Consider the following 23,340-nt stretch of genomic DNA (forward strand, 5'->3'; position numbering starts at 1 on the left):
ATTGTTTCCCCATTTACTGAGATAGAAGGAGTTGCTGCAAAATTGATGGCTGCTACAAAAAAAAGCACAGTGCAAGTTTTACATAACTTCCTAACCAGCTAGCAATCTCTTTCCAAAATCTCCCTTCTGTTTTCCGTCCTTTGAAACCTAGGAAGAAGACTTATCATTCTTTCTTCTCTGGTGCCACTACTGTGAGATCTACGAGTCACCTAAAACTCACAGTACTGTGCAAATGAACCCCCCAAAAGGCCAATCCCCAGTGCTTGTCCATTGACTTTGAAGCCTAAGCAGTTCTGCTTCACTCAGGTCTGGGAACTTCATACTCCATCATGTGGAAGTCTTTCATATCTCATCTAGGATAAATTCCTAAAAACTATTGACTTGGATTAAGATTTTTTCACAATTGAGCTTGCCGGTTGGGCTGATCAGGCCTTTGGAGGTTTCCCAGCAATTCTCCACTCTAGTCCACCCACTGGAAAACAGCAACATTTTTGAGAAAAAAGTAGAAAGGAGCAATAAGGGGACCATGAAGATACAACACACAAGGAAAACAGTGTGAGGAAAATCTCAAGCCACTCAGACTCAGGCAATAATGGGACTGCCACATAAGGCAGCCCTGAATCAGTAGCAAACTCCTTTTTTAATTCCTAGCACTATCTGTCCTGAAATGTGTCTTTTGGTGTTTGTTTCAGTAATCCCTGTGGATTTGGCCAATTCTTAGGTTGTTAACTTCAAATTGATATTTAATCCATTTAAATATCCATTTCTAGCCATGTTAACTTACCCATCAATGGTTCAGTTTTGAATGAGTCTTGCAAAGAAAATGAGAGAGAAAGAAATGAGAAATATTCATGCTACATTGTTCCATTCCCTTCTGCTTTTTTTTATCTTAAAAGAAAAACCTCCATCTCTACTCTTTTTCACCTGAGATTTTTTGCCTTTGAGGATCTGGGATTTTTCAAAACGCTAAAAAATATCAAGAGGTATCAAGTAGTGGTGAATGGCAAAAAGTTTTTTTCTTAAACACATTAACAATCGGGGACTATATGTGTTTGGGGCTGTATATGTCTATGTACATATGTAAAAGGGCGGCATATGCCTTAATATAGTAAATTCTTTGTTCTTAAGTATACTGTATACTAGAGAAAAAACTATTTACATGTATGCAAACAGAAATGTGTGTGCACAAATCTGTGGTGGCATCATCTTATATAGCATGAAAAAAAATTTGAACTCAAGAACTAGAAGTACAACACTCAATAGCAAAAGCCAGACATTGAACCCGGTATTATAAGAACTGGTAATCCCAGAGAGCAGGTCTTACACACACTGTCAGTGGGTTACATAAATGTGGTTACATAAATGTGTGAAAGAGAATGTATTTCTGTATGAGTTCAGATTTTCTGATACAAAGGCTTGGTGATTATTTGGGAAATACTAAAATTCTGTCCTAGATATTGGCAAGAAAAAGATTGATTTTCTAAATATCAGTAGACAAAGTCAGGCTGATGTCCTAATAAGGCTGGGACAGCTACAGTGAATGGATACCTTTTTTTGCTGCATAAAGAATGAGGAGCTGTGGGTAGATAAGAAGTAGTACTTACCCTCACTAAAAACTGGGAATTATAAAATGTATTTTATTCCCTGAAGCTGGAGAGGATACAGATTTTTTGCTGAAGGCTTGGTTGAAACAAACCCCACTTTATACTTCTGCTGCACTTTGTTGAATGAAATGCAACTGTAATTCTGGAGAAGCAGCTAGGCCAGATAAAGTGACATGTGAAAGAGGACCAGACTGCCTACATTACCCAAGTCAGTCAGTTTCCCCAGGCTATGCCTGCATTTGTGCTTCACACTTTTGAAGTTAGCTCTTACAGTTGTGGTAACCAGACAGCCACCTAGTGCCATGTACAGTTTTGCAAACACGAGTCTCTTGATATTAGAAATGCTCCTGAGACTCCCAAACCTGCTCGTAGCAGGGAGACAGACGCTGACTCCTCCTAATTCATATCTGTCCCTTCTGCAAGTTGTATAACTTCTGGGTTGATGAATTTTAACATGTTCTCTGTGATGTGCAATGATCTCTTCTTTCAGTTTTAGTTTCCTTATTGCTTCTGAGCTGAGGGTAATTTTTATTAATGCATCAGCAGTGTCTCTCCTTAGGATGGTAAGCAGAGGTATAGAGGTACATGTGGATAATTATGTTTCTTTATAAAAAATGGGAATAGAAGATGTATCTTTGAATTGTAAGTGTACAAAATTGCTTGATGGTTATTGTATCCTGGACTTAAATTTTTCACATTTGCTCTCAAGTCCTTGCTCCCCCGTATTGTCTTGTGTATATCAGTGAAGTTACTTGTGACACGAGGACTCCAGGTGAGTCTCAATTGTAAGATTAAAATCCCAATCTGAGTTCCAGCTAAGCTGGAGGGCATGAAAACCTCTAGTGTAGAACTAGAGGTTTTGATTCATCACACTATGAAGTCACGAACCAAAAGAGGCATTCGGATTCTGCATTCAAGGTTTTGTGCAGTTTCTGCACCAGGAGGTCTATTGTCGGGGTGCTGTTCAAACAGACAGTTCCTAAGCTTCACAATCTGAATGGACAAGATCAGCAAAAATGTTATTGCCATTACCATTTTACAGAATTAAGGCATAAAGGTTTTAAATGAGTTGCTGAGCACCCTATGAGGTATCTACATCAGACTCAGGAACTGAGCACTGACCTGTTGCCCTTAGTCGCAAAAGCATTTATAAAAGCCTTTCTAATGGCCATCCTGAAACAAACTTACTGTGTGGTGATTCACCATAAAAATGCCCATTAAGGTACCTGACCAAATGCTCAACCAACCCATAACTGCAATAATCTTTCAGGTGGCCCAGACCCCCTGCTCAGATAGTCCTTTGTTGTTCATTCTAATTCCATCTCCTGTGTTGTTTTTAGCCCACTACTGGCTCTCATTTCCATTTCATTAAAACAAGTCAACATCTGATTTACTACAGCTATCATTCTGCAGGGGCCTGAGGTTTTAAATGAGAATTCAGAATTTCAAATTCTAGCTAGCGACACAGGAAATGCAGAGAAGGTATCCCTGTCTATATAGCTGTTGAAGAGATGGCCCTGGGGTTGATTATCTCTTTGCAATCCCTGACTATAGACATCCCACTCTTTTGTGTCACATGCAGCCCAGAAGTGTAAGGCATGAAGCAGGGAAGGCAGGGAGGTCAGAGGAAGGAAGGTGTTTCCACTGAATGATGAGAGGACACCGTAGCAGCAGGACAAGACTCTAGAATAATAACAATTATAAAAGAGTAATCTAAAAGACAGGCAGGCAAGCTCCAGAATTATTTACTGTCCAGGAATAGAGAGGATTTTTTAGGCAGCAGAGCAGAACAGCCTGACTAAATTATAACCTTACCCCCCAGCAGCAATCAAAGAACTAAAGAGGAAAAAGAAACTCAGGGGGGAAGGAAGGAATGTGAAAGAAATGGAAATTCATAAAGAGCCTCTATCAACATGGGAAAGAAAGCAAGGAACTTAAGGAGTGAAATCAGAAGACAGAAACAAGTTGGAGGAAAATGAGAAATAGATCAAAAAATAATGAGCCTTCGATATATTCAAATGAAGGGTATTTTTGTAAAAATTCTCAGAAATATTCACATTGTGCACAATATGAAGCTGTGCTGGCCATATGAACTGGAATCACAAAAGGGAAATTACTACTGAAAGCTTTTATTTTACACATGGTGCTTATTCAAACAAAATCATCTTCACACCAATCAGCTCTTTGGTGATTCAGCAAGAGATTTCCATAGCCGGTCTAGGATTTGAATAGACAAATATGTTCCAGCAAATAAAACAGAAAAAACAGGAGTTGAAAATGGAGAAAACATGCAGTGGAAATAAAAACCCCAGTCACCTGCAAAATCTGTGTGAAATTCCTTTCTCATCTGACTAGTTAAAAAGAGGTGTGGAGTTTAATATTGGCTTAAACTGAACCTTTACTAAATGACACTGTATGTACACACTATGAATGATCCCTTACAAAAAGCTTTCAAGGAAAAGGTCCTTGAAAGGATCTTTTCAAGGAAAAGGTTCCAACTCACCCCCACATTATAAATGGTTTAGTAATAGTAAAAACAACTCATAATAAGCGGCAATTGCCTAAAATGTTTCTGAAAGGGATGTGGTGAGCTTACGGAAATACATATGCTTACTGACAGCATAAATCATCAACTGTAATGGTCTCTTTGGCCTTAAAATACTCGAGAGGTATCTTAACAGTTACATGCATAATATGAACTGAATGTCATTTCAGAGATTGGAGACTATGTCTAACAGATACTTGCTTCTATCAGCACCAGTTGGTTAATTTTTTTAAACCATATTTATAGAGACCTGACTCTTTTATGTTTAGTAGATTCAGATCAAAATAAAGTCCTGCTAATTAAACTGTCTGGCTATGGCAAACCCATAGCTTTGTGAAGCTATTGCTACCATGGAGGAGGAATTTCAAATACTACAAAGCATGTGCTCTGTAACCAACTCTGTGCTCTCCTGCCACTCACTCATTTTTTTTAAAGAAAGCAACCACAAGTTCCTCTAAAGAAGTCCCACAAAGTAGGGTCTATCATGAGAAGCCATGAAATGACATCTTGCCATTTCCAAGAAAAATGTTCTTAGACTCTCCCTCACAGTTCTGCTTCTGCACACCCAGAGATGGCACCAGAAAATGTAAAATATTGCAAGTAGATCGATATATGAAAGGTATGTGTCCAGGGGCAAACTAACAGCTGATGTATGTGACAAGCGGAGGTCTCTCCTGGGATCTCCACCAGACCTCTGGAACCATTAATGACCTCTGAAGAATCCACACCATTTTTTACAGAAGACTCCACTGGTGAAAGGGATGAATGGTCCCTCAGGGACTCTTTATGTTATTTTATTTATTTTTCACACCACAAAAAATGGATCCAATGCAGATCCCCTCCGGATGCATGTACAAGAATGATAAAACATCAATTAACAAAACACAAAATTGACTAAGAACCAGCTCAAATAAATTCCCTCACACCTGCAAAATGAAATTCAATCTTCTCAAACTCCTGGCCTCCAGCAAAAGCCTGAATGAGTAGATAAGGTTTACAATATGTCAAGGAAGCTTAAAAAATAACTTTGTTAGATCAATAGAATGAGAAAGAAAATCCCAGGACTGAAGACACCTACTTGGAAGGATTAGTGTATGCAGTGGAACCGTTACAGAAAGTACTGGAAAGGGTATCAAGCTCTTTCATGGTAACTCATGGGACTTGTAGCTGAAATGCCTCAAATGCCTTTGTAAATTAAGCATCTTGAGGATAATGCATTTTCTATGATGCACCATTAGTGCTACTCTGGAAAGGAAATGATCTATCAGGTGCTCATGAGAGTAGGAGAAGTTACCAGAGATGTAGCAAGTGATGGATATGCACCCTGGAGAAGAGAAAGTCAGGTTGGAGGCTCTGCACTCAGGACAACACAGTTTCCTGGTTTAACTAAGACTTTGAACTTTAAATGTTTTGACCAAAAGATTACATTTTCCCAACTTAGCAGACACATTTTCTGACATGAATGCAGCATTTAATTGGAAATGGAGTTTTTTAGTTAAAAAATGTCTTTTTTTCCAGTTTTTACAGAAATTGTTCAACCAGCTATATAGCTGCTGTACAGCATTTGCAATACAAATAAAAAGGGCAAGGGCTTGTGCTTCAGCTCCAGATCTCAGCAGGACTGATACAGAAAATACAGGAAATATCCCCACTGCTAGGAAAGTCAATAGTAAAGATGCAGACTTCAAAAGAAATCAATAGTATGACAACACCCCTGCAGAACGGACCTGACGGTTAGAAGTGATACCTTTTTGCCTGCTGACATACATGGTATTTTTAATCTAATGATTTCAGCAACAAGGAATCATGTGTCTCAAAATCATGACATGAGTTTAAAAGGAGGAAAGTTAAAGAAAAATATGTTTTGCAGTTTGGTGTTTTAGTTTTTTGGGTTGGTTTTTTTTAAGTTTTTTTTTTAAAGAAAGTGCCTTGTAGCTTTTTGCTTACAGCTCACACATTCCCTTTTCATTGCGACTATGAGGGGTCAAAATCAACTTTTCTTTTTAATGAAAGTTGATGTTAGTCATAATGATATTTCAGAGATTATTGTTAAGAAAAATATCAAAATCAGTGAAGTGAAGTAAGTTAAGTTTGCAATACTGAATATCTATTACTCCATTCTTTCCTCTTCTACTATTGTCCATTAGAGTACAAGTTCAGGACATTCAATCAAAAAGGCACTTATGAAGCAGTAGTGTTCAACCTTGGAAATGTTTTCATTAGGCTGTTACTATAGTTTATAAAGCTATTTAACCTATTATTTATTCTGCTGCAGTTAGCCTTTTTTTGAATGAGAAGTAAATAGCTCTCATAACAGCAGAGGTCACCTAAAAAATGACCACTGTAGAGCTGATCACTTTGCAGTAAAATATGTTTGTTCTTGAGCATGCTGCAGGATTGGTGGCAAGAGCTCTGCACCAGTCACTTGCTAATAGCTGTTGTGTTTACTCCCCTCAAACCAGGGGCAAGGAGTACATTTCTCTGATGGTCTGACATATTGCTGGGCAAGACCAACAGAGCAGGATCAGGTCAGTGTGCATTAACTTTCCTTCATCCCCTGTGATTAAATTCAATATCTAGTACCTACACCCAAATTCTGCCCTCCAGAAAATATTTGAAAGGACGCAGACAGTTTCTGATTCCTGGAACTGCTACCTATGGCAGATGAAGGGATGAAGAAATGCTGACACCAAGGAGAGAGATCTACAAAGCTGTTGTGAAAGCCGGTTAGGACAAACCTTGGTAACAAGGGGTTACCAAGGGATCATAGGATGCCCTGTGTGGCCTTCACTGTGGATTCACTACAGTGAAGGATGACATCTGGTAGAGTCAAGGGGCATGGGGTTGTGGTTAGGGACCTCCCTCTCTTCCATCCCCTCAGCTGGGCAAGTGGCCTGGGGCCACAAAGGCTGGGATGGCTCCACTATGGGCTGACTATGAGGCTTCAGCTTCATCTTTCTAAACCTCAACATCCTCCTTCTCTCTGGATGTTTCTTTTAAGGTGTGTAAAAAGCTTGGCATAATGATATCCATCTCAAGCTACCATAATTACCTACAGGTATACCACATCCTGCCTGGTCTTAAAACTTCAAGTGACTGACTAAACTATACTTGGTATACTTAGTGTGTTTCAAAACCGTAGCGACCCTTCCTGTCAGATAGTTTTTTCTAAAGCCTAACCCGGATCTCTCCCTCTCTCTGCAATGTAAGCCCACAGCTCCTTGTCCTGTCCACAGCAGACACACTGATCAAACCCCTTTCTCTCTGCAAGGTGCTCTCAGATGTCGCTCAAGCCTTGCGTCTTCCCCACGCTAGTATTTCCATGCTGCTTCTGAAGCCACTAAACAAAAACACCCCACCTAATGTCAGGAACTAGCAGTCTGGGCTACCCTTACAGAGACCTGACGGGTCAGTTGGTTGAGCTGGGCAGAGACCCAAAGGCTTACTTTAATGTATGGGATGTATTTTCTGGTGACTGATTGCTTCCTCAATAAATTAGGCAAACGCTTCTCCACTGAAACCAATGACTTATTGAGGAGCCCTTAAAACAGTAAATCCATTCCTCTGTCATTTTTCTGGACAGTAATGGTACTGCTGTAGTCACAGCAAAATATAGAGCTGCCCTTTGCATTGATGACATTCTCTTTTAAAGCAGAAGTTACAGTTGCTAAAGCAGCACTTTTGTGGACACAGTAGAAAATCATTATTCTCGGTGTCTTCTCAGTCATTATTACTGATGAGAACATCAAGCCAGGCTTGAGGGATGTAAGCATTCAAGAGTTCAGCATACTGTGGAGGTCATACATGAATAATGCTGCATTTCCTGAGGGCTTTTAAGTCTAAACCTTTTCGGTTCTCAGAAGAACACTGGGGGTCAGTTATTTATGTGTGGGTTCCCAAACTCTTTCATTTTTGTGTTGTCAGGCACATTAGAAACTAAAAATGTCCACAGAAATCCCACAGTCTAACAAAAAACAAAGCACCATCTTGGGCAGCTGTGAGACACTGAAAGAGTTAATGTCTCAAACATTGTGGTGGGGCAAGTTCTGCTTAGCAACGAACTCTACATAACAAGGAACGCTGCACAGCAAGGAACCACAGGTGAAATGAAGGAGGTCAGTGCACAGCTCCCTGTTCTGATATGCTGAGCAGGGCAGCTCACCATGCATGGCCAAAGATCAAATGGTCATGTCTGTAGGGAAGGAGAAGTTACTCACCAAACGATTCCCAAGCCCACCGACCCATTTCCTGAAGGTTCTGAAAGCACAAACTGCACGTGACACCTAATTAGCCTAATAAGTGCCCCCCTGAAGCAGGGGCAAAGATGATAAAAGGACACAAACTGAAGCCCCACATGAGGATGCCTACTGGAACTGGACCTTTAGACTGGCTGGACCCAAGACCGGTGAAATCTTTCTCTTTTCTTTTTCTCTCTCTTTCTCTCTCTTTTTTTCATAATGCCTACACCTCATCCCTTGAAGACATAAAGCTTTGATCAAGTCTGGGACTAGGAGCGGATCCAGCTGCCCCTGGGCCCTTCTCTGAGGATGAGTCTAGAAAGCAAGGGGGTCTGCTCCAAACCTCCTGACCCAACGGGAGGGATCTCCTTCTTCCCTGAATTGATGTATATGGTTACCACAGGTTACACGGGTTACTGAGGTAGTTTCATGCCAATTCCTGTTGTGAGAAACCATGCCACCTACTGTTATGCCTCCCAAGTTCAGGTTGCTTCTGCCATGAGTAAAATGTTTAACTGAACGTTTGGTGTCATTTCACCTTAATTTAGCCCGAGGGAATTCCGAACTCAACGCGACTCCCTGGTCTGTCCAGCCCGGGTCGTGACAGCAGCAAAGAAATGTGAGAGGTAACCACCAGAGATAGCTGAAAAATCATCTTGTTGCCACATCAAACAGGTGAAAAACTGCATTAAACAATCTCAGGGAGCATGCTTTCCTCCCTATAACCTTCAAGCTATAGGTTTAAACAACTTAATTCAGTACTGTAAGAGAAGAATAACAGAAAAAGTATCCCAAAGGTCCTCTCTCCTCTAATAATTTTGCTTCCTCTTATCTCCCATGGTCTTTACTCTTTCCTCCAATAGTTCCCTACCTCTGTGTCTGCCTTGGCTTAGGTTGCATAAAGACTTTCTGAATCCTAATAAAGGGGTGTAGTTTGTCAGAAGTTCAGTGTACACACATGAAAAATATATAAAATTGCATTAAATTATGATACAGTACCCTCATGTTCCCTTCAAGGACCAATTTGTGGACCCTAACCAAGAGCAGCATCCTTTAGTGCCAGGCACTGCACGGATATATCAGAAAATACAGACCCCATAGCAAAACTTTAAAAATCCTTGGAGAAACACACAGTCTGGCACCTCTACCTTCAGAAGATAATTATTTTACCCTGAAAGAGGCACTAAGGTGTCTTTATATTTACCAGAAGAAAAATAAAAATCAAAGGGATATACAATCAAGAGTAGAACAATTTTCTATTATTCTTATGGCTAGAAAATAAACTGAATGACTTTGAGTGCAGTTCGGTTCTCACGAGAGACACCAGTCTACTTGATTGACAGAGAAAATGAAATCCTTTAATTCCCCTTTCCCTCAGAGAGGGAACATGGAAGAGAGCAAGCAATGGAAAATAAGAGCATGTACAGAGCACACTCTGACACCTGAAGTGTCCAGTCAGTCATGGACCAGCATCCCTCCAGCATGACCTGAAGGGACTCCATCTAGTCTACGCACATTCAGCCCAAGCCTGCCCACCAAGATGGCTAATTACTACTCTGATATTAAACCTGTAGGTGCCTAATGAAATAGAGCCTCAGCTGAGGTCACCAGTTCTTGCCACTGCTGAATAAAGCAGGTAGAAGTCACTTGCATCCCTCTGTCCCTACTGATTTGAGCTTGATTCAAACCAGGACCTACGGGAAAGGTGAAAGGCACCTGAAGGCGTTATGAATCTGCATTTCTGAGAGCCTCGATTAAGTAACCTAGAAGCTCTGGTGATTGCTCCTCTGTACGTGCCAGTGAGGTCAAATGAGGCAGGATTTCTAAGCACTCCCCCTATACTTTTGTGCTAAAGTAGACACAATTCTTTCTTCCTGGTGGTGGTTTTACCAAGCAAAATGCTCTCAGTTGGCACCAAAGTGATGTCCTGTTCATCTTCAAATTGAAAGCCACTATGTGAAGGACCTGCTCCAAGCTGGACACAGGTGAAGTCTACTGTAATAACTGGTCAGATCCCAGAATTAAACAGGATTCAAGAAGATCCTTAGGGAGGCAGGAAAATCAGGGGCCAGGAAGGTCACAGAAGAAATGGTCTTAGTGATTTGAGAGACATGGACCTTCCCTCGAGGCAATAGCCCTTCAGCTGATATTAGCACACATGATTCTGCCTGGAAACAAGAATAAAACCATGTACCTTAGTCCATATTGTCAAGATATGTTGAAGTGCCTGAGAATAGATATCAAGCTATTAGTTGGTATAGGTGGGAAAACTGAGGCACAAAGACACTGAACTAGAGCTAGAAATTGAAAACGGGTTTTCTGAATTCAAGAATAATCTGCAGATTTCCTCCTACGTCTAAAAGATCCCAGAGGCACAGAACAAATGCACTAGAGCAAATACTACTGCTGTTGAAGACAAACTCAAATGAGGAAATTGTTCTGCTGCTTCCATCTCTTGCCTTTGAAATTTCATCTGGGTACACTACCCTTCTTCACTTCCCATTTGAAATAGTTGCCTTCTGTTGTTATGTGCTGCCTTTTCTTTTCTGGCAATTCCCTACTTATTCTTGTTTTTTAATGGTGAGTTAACTCACGAACCTGAGCTGAATGTAGTGCTTAGTGGGTCAGCCCCCTTCTCTGTTAGTAATTTATAATGTATTACCTGGTCACTGCAGCTTGATGCTTACTGAGAGTCTGACCCACATTATCTAGAATGAATGTTTCATATTCTCAAGCAGTGGCAGCTTCAACAAAATACCCCTCAATCCACCCAGCAAAACTGATCTTGTGACTCAAGATCTGTGGGAGCAGAAGTCACAATACAAATGTCAGGGATTGCATAATAATCAATAGTTCTGCGGTGAATTTCCATGAAGCAATAACGTCAGATATTTTTAGCAATTACAACTAACTCTGAATTCCTACCACATGCATAGTTGAAATACATCTGTTTGCACTATGATGTGAAGTTAATCTCATCATTAATAATTCCTCTCATATTTATCTTAATATTGTTAATTACATGGGACTTGCTGGGTGTGAGTACAAGAGCATATGTAATTTGTCTTTTTTCCAAGAATTTCCAGTGCAATTTACCATTAATTATTTGCTGCTTAATACAACAACCTCCCCCAAAGAATAATTCCAGCATTATTATGGCATCTTAGAACAGTTGCTAAGGCTTTTTATTCTGCATAATATGTCATTACCAAGAAGGGTGAAAAAAACCCCTACAGCCATTCTTACATTCTAAATGGTATGCTAATAGACAGCAAAATTTGGATAATTTAACAAGATAAAGGCTGTCCTTGAACTTTACTTATTAATGATAGATCCTATCTTAATTTTAATGATTTATGAGCATGCTTATATAGCATATTCTCTAGTGTGGGCCTTATCCAGTGCCCATTTGAGGCTTTGGATAGATTTTCTTTGGCTTTAATGTCCTTTTAATAGGCACTTTATGACCTGAGTGTTAAAAAGGAACATGTTCTGGCCAGAAGCTGTTTGGTATTGCACAGAGCGTTTAGCAAATTTCTGGAGGGAGTAGTCCAGCTTAATGTGGAGGAAGAGCAGGTTGTATAATGTAAATAGTGCTAATCTTTGAGGTCTATATGATATAAAGAAGACTGAGGTCTTTGTAGATTATAGATGCAGCCATTGCTTGATAAAACTGTGGTGCATGTGATCATAACTTAATTCAGTTTAAAATGAATGGAAGGATTATCAAAAGTAGGTTTATGACAAAAATTTCAAGGATTAATTTTGAAAAATCATAGCTATGTCTAAGTCAAAAAGTAAGCTGGAGCACACACTGAGACTGTAGCTCCCTGATGCTCCAGGCAGGGGAGATGATGGAAGACAATTCTGGCTCCTTTCTGATCCCCATGCGTGAACTTCCTTCCCACAGAAACCAGCATGTAAAGCACATCATATATGGAGATACAATGCATGTTCAGGGCACACCCCAATTTGGATAGAAGTCATTGAAATTAAAAGCATTCTTGGGTCTAAAAATACAGATAAATGAGGTATATTGGGAGCTCAGGACCTTGTCCTTGGAAAACTCATAGAATGTCTTTAACTCATACAGGTTTAACTGTCTTCAATCTCCAGCCCAAGCAAGGAGAAAAAGCCTTCCACACACCTAGGGTTTTTACACCCCCCCAGAAGATACTCATTGAACACACACTAACACAGGGAAAAGCCCTTTGTTTCTCTCTGAATCTGTCCATTGAGATCCAGCTTCAGTCGCAGACAAATATCCTGAACAAAGGAAGAAAGGAGCTTTCCAGCATCACCAAAACCAGCCCAGAGAAACTGCAGCGCTGCCAAAAATCCAACCAAGAATTAACTAACTGGGGTGCAGGATCACAATACCATCACATACAACAGAGCAAGATCATTTGCCCATTAGCTCTGTTCTCAGCTCCCTGACCTCTTTTTGCACTGATTCCTCTTCCCCCCATGAAGCAATCGCTAGCAATAATTGTAAGCAGCAATTGAGGAAAACACAAGAGAGTAGCAAGAGAGCTAAGAGTGCTGCTGGGATTCCTTAAATATTCATGAGACATTGATATGGCTCTCAGGTTCCTCCAACTGCAAACACAAAGATCTAACAAACTGACAACCACAATAGGAGATGTCAGTCTGACCTGTGGTACATCGTATCTCAACCATTCTTTTTTCTTTTCTTTCTTTTTTTTTAAACTTTTGTCATAAACCTAACCATAGCTCCCTTCAGTCCAAGCAGCAATTTCTATGATTCTAAAATTCAGTGTTGAATTAGTAACCAACGGATTATAAATAAACTCAGAAGGCACCATAATCTCGCTTAACCTCAGCATACTATTCATCCAGCCACGTTGCAACTGACTAAAGCTCAGAATTTCAAACATTTGGGTTATTCCCAAAGTTGACCAAAAGGTTGAAGCTCTGAGGTTTTCCAGAAAGCAGAAGTTTCAAACTTCTAGGTAATACCACAATGCCTTTGTAAAAGTGCTTGCAATGGATTGGATTAGACCGTGCTAACTGAATTGCATGTTAGTACATTGTGAAGCTGAAGCACTGCTCCCGAGCCTCTCAGAAATGAAGCACAGAAAAGTTCTGTGCAATCAAGACTTGTCTGTGAAATATCGCAGCTTTGTCAGATCCCCATTTCCTCATAGAAAACTTGTCCATTAGCAAAATACTTCAGTGGTACCCAGTTGGTCACACAGCAGCAGTTTTTCCAGAATTGAAGGTGGTTCTGATGAGAAAGGGGTAGAGAGGCATATTTAGTCCTGCAAAACCCAGACCAAGAAGAGCTGGTGATACCATTTTGTTCTGCTTTGGTATTGCCTACTCCAGAGTTTCAAACAGTTTACTCAACAACTTCTATGTAAAAAAAAAAAAAACAAACAACCAAACAAAACATTAAAAAGAAAAAATAACTGAGAGTCTAAAAACAACTGCATTGTGGAACAAGTATCTTGGAAGCATTGGAAATACAAGAGAATCAGATCCTAGGAGAGGAAGAAACTGAAATGGAACAAGAAGGACTGGACAAACATTTGTATGTTTACAGACTTTTATTGCGTATAAGAAACATGAAATGCCTTACTTTTACTCAAAACTAGCTATAAAACTAAATGTGGCCCATAGGCAACTTGTTCCCTCAAAGATGGGAGGGAGAGATCTCTGAATTGTAGTGATACCAAGAAAAAAAAAAAAATCTATCTCCATTTTGTTAAAATGAGGTTGATATTTGTAAATTCTCCAGATGCAGACATCCTGGAACAAAGCCACCAAGCCATCATTGTCTAGGAACTTTTGCATTGTGTTTCATGTCATGATTCACAGGAAGAGCAATATTGAAGAGATATTGGTGTGATGCTGAAATCATCCTACTTATGAAGCTCAAAAATTTGAGCTAAAGGGGAATTTCCAACAGTGTTGCCACTCTGAAAAGCTTCTGACATTCAGTTGATCTTATGATGTGAAGTTGATTGCTTCTGACTCCATCCATTAAAGGTCACTGGTTTGTATTCCCTCTCTCGCTCACTCTGTCTCACACATGCATGCACACACACTAATATTTTCTCTTATTGTCTGCATATTTTCTGTGGTATAGAGCAAAGCCAGACACCAGCTCAGTATATATCAGAGGATATGACACCATTCCTGAGAAGGATTATGCTGAAATGTTGCTATCACTCAACACTTGTAGCATCTCTGGGTATTTGGTGTTCACTTATCACGTTTTTCCTTGGGTCCCGCCAAGTCAGTTGCTATACATCTTGCATCTTCCACATACATAAGTCATCTGCACTCTGTCGAGGACTTCTCAGAGTTACTTTTCCTATGGTAATGTCTTTCATGTGAACTACACCGTTTTTTAGAAGCCATCCTCTCATCCCAAACTGCCGCCATGACTGAACATTGAATAAGTGTCACTTAAAAAGTATAGCATGAACTCTGTAATTATTTACAATGACCCAATTAGCTTTACGATAAGAATGAAAGACTCCTATGTTGATTTCACAAAGTGGGAAGGTATGACTATTAGAAACACATAGCTTTCAATTAGTCAGGCTCACATTACATTTAATTCTGAATCAGAGATCCATCTTTTCTCATAAACAGTAACGTTCATGCTAGATATTGTTTATCTCTGAATACCTATAATTACTGTTTACATTTGTGCCTTTTGAGATACAGCAAAGTAGGCAGATGTGCAAAGCACACACTTCTTGCTAATGCAAAGGTACCCTAACTGAGGTGGAGTCCTGATCTCTTGTGGAGTATTTTACCTCTGGAGGATGAAATGGAGATTACCTTTTTGAGCTGCAGGTGGATAATTTTTCACAGAGTCATGCAGTCAGGAAAATCATTGAAAAGGGATAATTACAAGCCATGGACAGATGATGGGGTTTGATCTCCATCAATACTAAATGCCAAATGTCCTTGTATTCAAGATCACTAGGCACATCACTACTCAATGGTGCTTAGACAGAAAAAGAGCTTTTTTAGTTTAACACAGAAATAACATATTGTGGGTTTTAGAGGTAAAAATCTACAGCAGAAAGTTATTAGGAGTGCATAAAATATATATTAATCAGGCTCCCAGTATTTATTCTTCAGTGAGCTCACAGGCAGCATATGCAGAATAGTCAGCCTTCCCCAAAGTCTCTCCCAGCAAGGAGCTTGAAAAATGGCTTTCTTGTGGACAGTTCTTCCTATAGATTTTTTCTACGGAAATTTTTTACAGCATCAGTGACCAGGATGGAGCACAATACACAGACAGATAAGTATGATTTGCAAGGAACACAGCAAAGAACAGGAATATAATGCATGATTGTTTGTCCTCTGACAACATTTTGTTGTTGTGAAGACTTTTCTTTTTTCCCTTAGCTATGCAGAAACTTCATCTTCTTCTTTTTGAAATGTGCCCCACTAAAATATGCTTTATGCTTTGGTGCTTTCTCTGTAGGCTTTCCTATTATGCTGAAATTTCCCAAGGCTGCCAAAAAGCCTGAATGAGCCGAACCGAACTCTGGTATGATTGGTAGCATCCAGGTTACACAGATTTCTGTACGTGTTGACATTTTTTACTCAGAGCATCTCTTTAAGGAACATTCTGATTTAATGTTTGTAATATCTCTCTGTCCATGGACAGGACTTCATTCCTTGCAACAGCTTGCTATTTACTGACTAAGACCACCAGCTATGGGGACAGGGAGTTGTGCTTTTATTGGGATCTCTAGGGTTTTTTTTGGGGGGGGGGGGGAGACAGGATTTAATTCCAACAGCACTGAGACAGAAGTTAAGTGTCAGTTGTACAAATGCCGATGTGCTAAGCATGCACAGGGCTACCAGGTACAATTTTCTCACCTGTTAGATGTGTTCTTCTGGCAGTTGGAAGGTGGGTAGGATGTTCTAGGACATCTAAAATGACACAATGTACTTGTTTAGGGAACTGAGTCCCATCTAAGGTTACTGTAATGCTAATTGGCAAGAGGAGAGAGGGAAGACTAGGGAAGGAGATACACTGGATAGCCTTCCTTTCCAGCTGCATAAAATCCAAACTTTGAACAGGCAGCATTTACATCCCATCCTTTCTAATCAGAGAAGATCTTAATTTGCAAAAACCAGGTTTAACTCAAAGCCAAACAAATCCAGAGGTTTGGAGAAGTCCTTTAATAAAATAGATTCCACAGTCTCTGGTCTGAGTCTCTCCAGACTTCAACAATTCCTTGGTACTATTTACATCCAAATATTTGTTTGGCACCTGTGGTGGGTTGACCCTGGCTGGACGCCAGGTGCCCACCAAAGCTGTTCTATCACTCCCCCTCCTCAGCTGGACAGGGGAGAGAAAATATAACAAAGAGCTTGTGGGTCGAGATAAGGACAGGAGAGATCACTCACCAATTACTGTCACAGGCAAAACAGACTCAGCTCGGGGAAAATTAAGTCAATTTATTACAAATCAACCAGAGTAGGGTAATGAGAAATAAAACCAAATCTCAGAACACCTTCCCTCCACCCCTCCCTTCTTCCCGGGCACAACTTCACTCCCGGATTCTCTACCAACCCCCCCCAGCAGCGCAGGGGGACGGGGAATGGGGTTTACGGTCAGTTCATCACACGTTATTTTCTGCCGCTTCATCCTCTGCAGGGGGAGGACTCATCACACTCTTCCCCTGCTCCAGCGTGGGGTCCCTCCCATGGGAGACAGTCCTCCACAAACTTCTCCAACGTGGGTCCTTCCCACGGGCTGCAGTTCTTCACGAACTGCTCCAGCATGGGTCCTTTCCACGGCGTGCAGTCCTTCAGGAGCACACTGCTCCAGCGTGGGTCCCCCACAGGGTCACAAGTCCTGCCAGAAAACCTGCTCCGTGGGCTCCTCTCCACAGATCCGCAGGTCCTGCCAGAAGCCTGTTCCAGCGCGGGGTTCCCACGGGGTCACAGCCTCCTTTGAGAACCCACCTGCTCTGGCGTGGGGTCCTCCACGGGCTGCAGGTGGATATTTGCTCCACTGTGGACCTCCATGGGCTGCAGGGGGACAGCCTGCCTCACCATGGTCTTCCCCACAGGCTGCAGGGGAATCTCTGCTCCGGCACCTGGAGCATCTCCTCCTCCTCCTTCTTCACTGACCTTGGTGTCTGCAGGGTTGGTTCTCTTACATGTTCTCCTCTCTCCAGCTGCCATTTCTGTCTGTCCCAACTTTTTTTCCCTTCTTAAAAATGTTATCACAGAGGTGTTACCACTATCGCTGATTGGCTCAGCCTTGGCTGGCGGCGGGTCCGTCTTAGAGCCGGCTGGTATGGGCTCTCTCGAACACAGGGGAAGCTTCCAGCAGCTTCTTACAGAAGCCACCCCTGTAACCCCCTCCGCTACCAAAACCTTGCCACACAAAGCCAATACAGCACCTTACAGTGGTTTGAGGCACACCTTGTAGTTAGCTCTGAAAATCTGACTGTGTATAGTTCTATAAATGTGTCCTCTGGGTCATATAAATTTAATGCTTTCAAGTGTTTTGTCATTGGGTATTTCTCTGATTGATGGCACCAATTTCAGAAAGACATTTCCTATAAGACCAATGCTTTTGATCCTCCTAAATGGGATCACATTAGAGGACAGAAAGAAGGAGGATACTGATGGTTCATTTCCAGACTCCTCCTAGAAAATATACCACCATCGTGCAAGCCCTTCCCCTTTTGCCTGCATAAATTTTTAAAATACAGTGTGTCTTTTGTGGTCTGATGGAGAACAATTCTTTCAGGGTGAGAAGAATGCATTTCTATTAACTACTGAGTATGTTTAGCTGAAAAATTAAAAGGGCACAAGAAAATGCCCCTTGCGTCAGAGTTACTTGCTCCTAGTGTGTGTTTCAAACTCCATACATGAGTGCTGCTGTTCTATCACAGGCTTCATTCAAGAAGCATTCATATTGCCAGTAGTGCATGACAGTGTCTTATCTTCCCCCTGGTGGAAAGCAAGTGAGGCCAAGCAAACTTCAAAAGCTCTGTTTCTTGCTTTGTGATAAATGTTGTCTATGATACCTGTAGCTAAACCTTTCTGCTTAATACACATCACACTGCTTTGGATCATTCTTATGGATTCAGATGGAAAAATCTAACTTACAATTCAAACTGAAAGAATGGGTTTGGGACTAAAAATGTTGGAATTATTTCTCTTTACCTGAAGACTCTCAGGCTTGTCAAGAACTGTTGCTCATAAAACAGCAAGCAAGTACAGCTGGCCTATCACAAGAAAAGTGAAATCCTGCTTTGCTATAAATGAAATAGAGGGATCCTTCTTCAATATCTGCCCTTAGAGCAGTTACTACAAAACTTTTTTGCATTGCTAAGGCTACTGGTCCCGCCCTGTGCCTCAAGATCACTGTGATTAACCAAGCATGCAAATTCTGTCATCCCAGCCTGCCTGCTCTTACAGCAGCTGCCAGTTCAGGTCATCCATGCCAGGGCAGAATGCTTGGCTGTGTTGCCTTAACATGCATCCAAATTTCAAGGGTGAAACCACAGTCATGAAAGGCTCAGTAAACAGGCTGGAGCTAAAGACGGAAACTACATTCCAAGATGCAACACAGAGAGCACTTACTGTCAGAGTACTCATGCCTTTAAGCTCATTATGTCTTTTCCTTCATACCTCAGTTGAGCAACATATTCATGCTACCTCGTTTTATTGCTAGAAGCTAAAGCGACTTGCCAAAGGTCACCCGGGAATTCCCCTCATGCCCTCATGTCTGCCTGCTTTGTCTTTCTTTCAGTCTTTAGGTCACATTGCTATTTACCATTATTATTAATTCAGTTTTTCTCTTTGATGTACAGAACTTTTCCCTAGGAGAAAGTTTCATTTGCTTTCTAACCTGGTATTTCCACCAACTCTCAACTCATCAATGCCCCAACAATAGTGTCTGTTGTTCAGTATCTCTAGTTTTGAGTAGTTTCACCATTTAGTCTAAATTTCCTGTCTGACCCTCTCTAGAGACTTCTGATTAAACAAACTCCCCTGGAAACAGCTCACATTACTGATTAATGTGAGCAGGGTCTTTCTTTTGCTAGCACTTTGTTATTTCATGGATTTTGCCATTAGCTAGGACTGTGGTTGGAAATTTTCAAAGCTGTGTTCCTTTTGATGTAGCAAGGGCAGACAAGGCCAGTGGCTGAAGTATAAGCCTGTGGAAGTTGAGTACCTGATTAACAAAGGGTAGCTGTATTCAGAGAGAAAGTCACTGACCAACTCAGAGACAGAACTCTGCTTTCCACCCCTCAATAGAGTGGTTACAAATGAAGAGGAAAATATTACCTGAAAACCAAATTTGAGCAATATGGAAGGAGTTAGACTCCTTTTCAAATATGTTTTTCCAACTAATACTCTTGCATGGCTTAAAATTATCCTGACAGAAAAACAATTGAGGCAGCTTTTAAACTAATGATACAATCCCATGGATAATTTCCCCTAAATAGCTCAGAGATGTGACTGAATGAATCGTATATCATCGCGGGAAGCAATTTTCCTCAATGAGTTCTACCTGCTGGATATCACAATGCATTACAGATTGAGTAAAAGCCTTCATCTGAAATCAGATTCAAACTGACTTTGGAGCAAAACTTAAACCCTGAGGGTGAGAGCGCTATGAATATATTTAACACTTCCCTGTAATTCACAGTTCTGCATGTCCCCCCCCCCCCACCAGGCAACTCACTTTGTGAGGCTTTCCCATGAGCAGCATGACTTTCAGCCTGTCTTTACAGGTGTTATTGACTATAATATGGGCTTTACTGCTCCTTGATATGTTGCCCAGTATCTCAGATGTCTTAACAGTGTTCTCCAGCATTAGTTTTTTAGCTCCTCAGGTTGCCACAACCTCAGGCTGCCACACTTCTGTAACAGCAAAAATTTGCCCCTGCTTGCTGGCCAAATCCTGACTTTTGGGGAATTAAAACAGAAAACACATGATCCATTTGGAGGCAAATGTGAAAATGGCTTAGGCACTGAAGCTAAAGTAAAATGTTTCTACATTTGTGTAATTCGTGTAACGTTTCTACATTGTGTAATTGTATCTACGGTGGGGATCTAATTCAAAGCTCTTCAAATTCAGAAGACCCCTGCTGATTTCAGTTAAAGCTAGAGCAGGTTCTGCAACAGCAATTAGTGCAGCACAGCTGATGGCAAATCTAGACTAAGAAGAATTACTGGAAGTCACAAACTAGAGTTTGGCTGTCTTACACCTAGCATAATGTCTGAACTTTTAGATAATCCTGCACTGAGCTACCTGAGAGATCAAACTGCCATTATAAAACCGATGATCTTTACACCCTCCTGAGAGGGTGCAAAGAGATGATGGAAAACTAGGTTTCGACTACCAAAAGACAGCAAAATATAAGCTTTTGATTGTGTCCATAAACTTATAAGCCCAATATTGCTGCTGTTCTTAAAATATCCTGGGCCAAATGCAAATCCTCTTCTAGATACCTTGGGGAAAGATTCTTCACTGATGGCTCCAAAGTCCACCTCAAAATCATAGGAGAACTGTTTCTTTACAGCATCCTTCTGGAAGAAGAAATATATGCTTATTTCCGCTCTCTGAGGGCAAATATACTTAATTGTACATGTCCATATTCTTTCTATTCTTTGAAAAATTCCCACAGGGTTTGGTAGTAAAGTGTAATTTTATTTTCCCGATACTTAAACGTTTGTACAGAACTTGACTATTTCCAGATTACACAATGTTCCAAAAGATGTTGTCATTAAAATATAACTGGGTTTTTCTGTCCAGTTTCCAATCTATTTCATATTGGTAAAAGCTTCTAGATTGCCCTCATTGCAGTCTTATAGCTAACAAAATAGTAATAAGAATGATTTCAGTACCTGAGTCCAAAACGTAGCCTTGCCAATAAATTTGGGCTTGCTCTGGGTTGAATTATCCCCTCTTTAGAGGGCACATAGGCTGGATCTGTTGCCCATTCAATCCTTTACCATTCTCAGGTGGAAACATATTTATTTGTCCTCTGTTAGGATGAAATTCACTGTGTCGCTTTCCAATTAATACACATTTTCTTATGCATAGCTGTTGCAATCTTAGCTAGCTCAAGGGAGATGACAGCCTTCTGGATGATGATTTCATATACTGTAGAACACCACATACTTCATATATCTCATAGATAGTTTGTCTTCTGTTGCAACAGCCTGGCCAAGCCAAGTAGCAGATACCTGGCTGAACCCTGCTGTAGCTGTCAACTCCCAGAACCTTTTTGTGGGTTTTGTGCTTCTTTTGCCCTGGCCGCATACTCTGGCTAAATGGACAGGCCAGTTGGGCCCAGACCAGGAGAGTCACCTCTGTGATGGGTGTCCTGCTATGCAACATCACCTTCACCAACATTTACCCCCATTCTGCCATCCACAGACACATCTCTTGCAGCTTTGCTGCTCAGGGGAAGTGCTGCAGGCCATCTGAATGGAAAACCCTCCAAACTGTAGGTATGGGGTAGCAATCATTGATGGATGGCGGAGACCGGATCCATTTCAAATGGGGTAGTGAACTGTCTTCAAGTAGTAAAGCTTTTTGTATCATAATCTGCAACTGAAGGTGAAAAGGGTGTTCATACACCAACAGCACCAACTCCGTAGCTACATCGATTCTTAAAGCAGCTCTGCTGCAGCACAACATGCAGTGAAACAAAGAAGCATTAAGCAAGACGCTTATTTAAAAAACAAACAAGCAGGACACTGTTTGCGTTTCTATAGGCTGAAACATGAGCAAAAGCTCAGGAGGGCAAGGACAAAAGATAAATACATTGACTCATTTTCTGGCAGGAAGAAAGATCAGAGGGCTGAGACAGCTGAGCCCAAGGTTCTGCAAATGCACCTTTCACACCGCACGTTTCAAAGGCTATGATAAAAGCGCACCATAAGCAAGTTTGCATCTTTGCCGGTCTGCAAGCTTGGTTCCTGGCCATTCTGTTTGAGTCACAAATAAGCAGTAATTTATGTTTTGAGGACTAGCCCCAGCAAATAGAACCATAAAAACAATTCCCAGCCATTTGTTTGCGTATATATTTTCTTTTGTTTTCTAAGGCTAGCATTTATTTTGGATGACAATTTTTCCCCCCCTTGGCCGAGATGGGATATTTTGTCCATGCCTTTTATCAAACTGACAGGTGATATTGCTTTAAATTGGGTACTGCATCGTCAACAGAGGCTCTCTCATTTCAGAACCGAAGCATCAGTCAGGTGGATGAGAACTCATTTCGCCCTTTATTTACTAAATGCAGATTGGGGTTTCAGGAGCAGGGAGAACAGGAAAAGGGGAAAGGGATGCCCTGGGTGATAATGGCAATGAACAAGAGAGGACAGCAATAGAACAACACAGCATGAAGCAGGCGGGAATTTATTGTGGGGTGATTAGATGACATCCATCTTCTTGTCTATAAACCATTCCCACAAGCACAGCTTTCGAATCCACTTTGTCCCCTGTCATGGCTACTTCCCCATTAACAGGAGAAAAGGTGACAGAGGGTTGAGAGGATGTTCCTGGGGGATTTCAGTGCATTGTGGATGTAGCTGAGGGGGTTAACAGATCAGAGGTGAAATATGATTTCAGACTGAAACCCTGGATTCCCCAGTTTCGCTTGCATTCAACACCCACCCTGGGGCCCAGGAAGAAGCAGTTTCATGAAGAAAGGAGGGAGATTGCTTGGCTATGATGGCCTACCTGGTTGGTCCTCAATATCTGCAGGATCCTAAGAGCACATTACACAGGAAATATGATAAAAAGCAATTCTTGAGCCTACACTGAAAGAGAAAGTTTCTGGACAGTATGAATATGTACATGTATTTGTTAAGTTGGAAATATGCAACACTTCATTTGGGAAACAGTGTCTCAGAGAACATTGTGTTTGTCTCAGTAATGTATCAACAGTTATCAGCCCTGAAATTTTAACATGTG

Source organism: Harpia harpyja, chromosome 10, assembly GCF_026419915.1.
Source record: "Harpia harpyja isolate bHarHar1 chromosome 10, bHarHar1 primary haplotype, whole genome shotgun sequence".
Taxonomy (NCBI): domain Eukaryota; kingdom Metazoa; phylum Chordata; class Aves; order Accipitriformes; family Accipitridae; genus Harpia; species Harpia harpyja.